Source organism: Triticum aestivum, chromosome 2D (genome assembly GCF_018294505.1).
Source record: "Triticum aestivum cultivar Chinese Spring chromosome 2D, IWGSC CS RefSeq v2.1, whole genome shotgun sequence".
In the NCBI taxonomy this organism is placed as follows: domain Eukaryota; kingdom Viridiplantae; phylum Streptophyta; class Magnoliopsida; order Poales; family Poaceae; genus Triticum; species Triticum aestivum.
This window is the reverse complement of record NC_057799.1, coordinates 425,439,694-425,443,219: the sequence shown is the minus strand read 5'-3', so window position 1 is coordinate 425,443,219 and position 3,526 is coordinate 425,439,694.

The window sequence follows — 3,526 nt, the reverse complement described above, 5'->3', positions numbered from 1 at the left end:
GTACTACGAGTCACTAGGTTTTGCGGATCGTCAGCAAGGCAAGTAACACATTGATCATACTCCTTTCATACCCAGTTTTTATGCATTAGTTCCAATCCTCAAACACTGCATGATTAGGATGTCATTAACTTGTGGGTATTGGGAAGTAGTTGATGAGGTAGAACCTATTACCTGTTTTATTATCAAACCCTTGGGAGTTACTTTTACGTTATGCTTGTTGCCATGCTATGCTCGTAGACGTGGTTTGGTGAGTGAATCCATGACAGATGTGAGATTGTTAATTAATGGTTCAACTTAAGGTGGCTACTTCAATACACATCTGGGTGGATTGCTTGTTTGGGCACCTGGGGAATCCAGTGTTGTCCTAGGAGATCCCGGGGTATCCGTGTGATCATCCTACGGTCCGCCACCCAGGCTCAAAGGGATCGTGAGATATTTCATGCTAGAAACTTCCGTGTGCAGCCACAAGCTATTATGGGCTCTAGCATAGTTGAGTATGTTGCATGACCTCTTCAGGTGGTAGGATAGCAGATCTAGAGGGATGTAGGTTGGTACTATCTACCCGGGGTTAGAGTTAATGCTTCTGAAAGGCTGTGTCTCGGTCATCCGTTTCTCAAACACCATGTAGTGCGAGAAATCCAACGGAGGATATCGAGTCTTGTGGGGAAAAGTGCGCAAACCTCTGCAGAGTGTACAATCTAATCATGGTTAGCCGTGTCCCTGGTTATGGACAATCTTGAGTATCTAGTACTTGGATTATCAAATGTATCTCATCACTCTATTTTAATATGTTGGGTTGATAATTACTTTTAATTGGGATTGAGTTGGAGGTACCTTCTCAATGATGTTTCAACTACCATGATAGTTAAATAAAATCTATTCCTTTGTTGTAGGGAAAAATTGGCTTTTCGCAAAAACATATAACCATAGAGCATCCACCAGCCATATATGCATGTAGTGATAGCTTTTATCTATTCATTGCTCTACTGTGTTACATTGCCAGCATATTCCATGTGCTGACCCGTTTTCGGGCTGCAATGTATCACGTTGCAGACTTTTCAGACGACGAGTAAAGGTGCGATAGGTCGTTGTCATGCACTCAGCTATGTCGTTGGAGTTGATGGACTCGCTTTATCTTCCAAGCCTTCCGCTGTTATCGTATTAGATGGCCTTAAGCCATATTTATTGTAATAAGTTCTCTTTTTTGAGACATTTGATGTAATAAGTGTGTGATTGCTACTCTGCTATAAATCCTTCGAGTACTGTGTGTGTCAGCATTACCGATCCAGGGATGACACTGAGGCACAGAGACTTGACCATCTGAGGTCGGGTCGCTACAGAAAGCATCGCTCAAGCTTGGGGGAGGCTTAAGTCAATGTTATATTCATGCCCCAATCATGAGCTCTCAAGAGAAATGATTATTCAAAAAATTTATGCTCGGCTTTCTCTCAATAATCGATCCATGCTCGATACTTCTTGTACTGGTTCTTTTATGATGAAGACTATTGAATTCAGATGGGATTTCGACGAAGGTAAGGAGTCAGGTATAACACCTAAGTTTGATTGTGTTAAATCTTTTATGGATACCGATGCTTTCCATGAGTTTAGCACTAAATATGGACTTGACTCTGAGATAGTAGCTTCTTTCTGTGAATCCTTTGCTACTCATGTTGATCTCCCTAAGGAGAAGTGGTTTAAATATAATCCTCCCATAGAAGTAAAAGTAGTTGCACCTATTAAAGTTGAAGAAAAGACTATCACTTATAAAGATCCTATTGTTCCTACTGCTTATGTTGAGAAACCACCTTTCCCTGTTAGAATGAAGGATCATGCTAAAGCTTCAATTGTTGTCAACAAAAGTAATATTAGGACACACAAACCCCCTGAGCAAGTTAAAGTTGAACCTAATATTGCTATGGTTAAAGATCTCTTGGCTGATAATATTGATGGGCATGTTATTTACTTCTGTGATGAGACTGCTAGAATTGCTAAACCAGGTGCTAAAGATAAACATAGACCTGTGGTAGGCATGCCTATTATTTCTATTAAAATAGGAGATCATTGTTATCATGGCTTATGTGATATGGGTGCTAGTGCTAGTGCGAGACCTCATTCTTTATACAAAGAAATTATGCATGATATTGCACCTGCTGAGATAGAAGAAATTGATGTTACCATTAAGCTTGCCAATAGAGATATTATTTCACCAATTGGGATTGTTAGAGATGTTGAAGTCTTGTGTGGGAAGGTTAAATATTCTGCTGATTTTCTTGTTCTTGGTTCCCCACAAGATAGCTTCTATCCCATTATATTTGGTAGACCCTTCTTGAATACTGTCAATGCTAGGATAGACTGCGAAAAGGATCTTGTTACTATTGGTTTGGATGATATGTCTCATGAGTTTAATTTTTCTAAATTTCGTAGACAACCCCATGATGAGGAATTTGTTGGGGAACGTAGCAATAATTCAAAATTTTCCTACGTGTCACCAAGACCAATCTAGGAGATGCTAGCAACGAGAGAGAGGGAGTGCATCTTCATACCCTTGAAGATCGCTAAGCGGAAGCGTTACAAGAACGCGGTTGATGGAGTCGTACTCGCGGCAATTCAAATCGCGGAAGATCAGATCTAGCGCCGAACGGACGGCGCCTCCGCGTGCAACACACGTACATCCCAGGGACGTCTCCTCCTTCTTGATCCAGCAAGGGGAGAGGAGAAGTTGAGGGAGAACTCCAGCAGCACGACGGCATGGTGGCAATGGAGCTCGTGGTTCTCCGGCAGAGCTTCGCTAAGCACTACGGAGGAGAAGGAGGAGGTGTATGAGGAGGGAGGGCTGCGCCAGGGAAGAGGTGCGGCTGCCCTCCCACCCCTCCACTATATATAGGGGCAAGGGGAGAGGGGAAGGCGCCCTAGGGTTTCCCCTAGGGGGCAGCGGCCAAGCAGATTGGATCTCCCTAGGGAAAATCCTAGGGAGACTTGCCCCCCAAGCCAAGCAGGTGGAGGCTTGCCTCCCAAGCCAGGTGGAGGCGCCCCACCTCCCCAAGTAACGTGGGAAAGGGTGTGGGGGGCGCACCACCTCTTAGTGGGCTGGTTTGCCCCTTCCCCTTTGGCCCATGAGGCCCTCCAACACTTGCCGGGGCTCCCGAAACACCTTTCGGTCATGCTGGCCATAGCCTGGTACCCCGGAACACTTCCGGACTCCAATACCCTTCGTCCAATATATCGATCTTCACCGCCGGACCATTCCGGAACTCCTCATGATGTCCGGGATCTCATCCGGGACTCCGAACAACCTTCGGTAACCACATACTATTTCCCATAACAACCCTAGCGTCACCGAACCTTAAGTGTGTAGACCCTACGGGTTCGGGAACCATGCAGACATGACCGAGACACCTCTCCGGCCAATAACCAATAACGGGATCTGGATACCCATATTGGCTCCCACATGTTCCACGATGATCTCATCGGATGAACCACGATGTCGGGGATTCAATCAATCCCGTATACAATTCCCTTTGTCTAT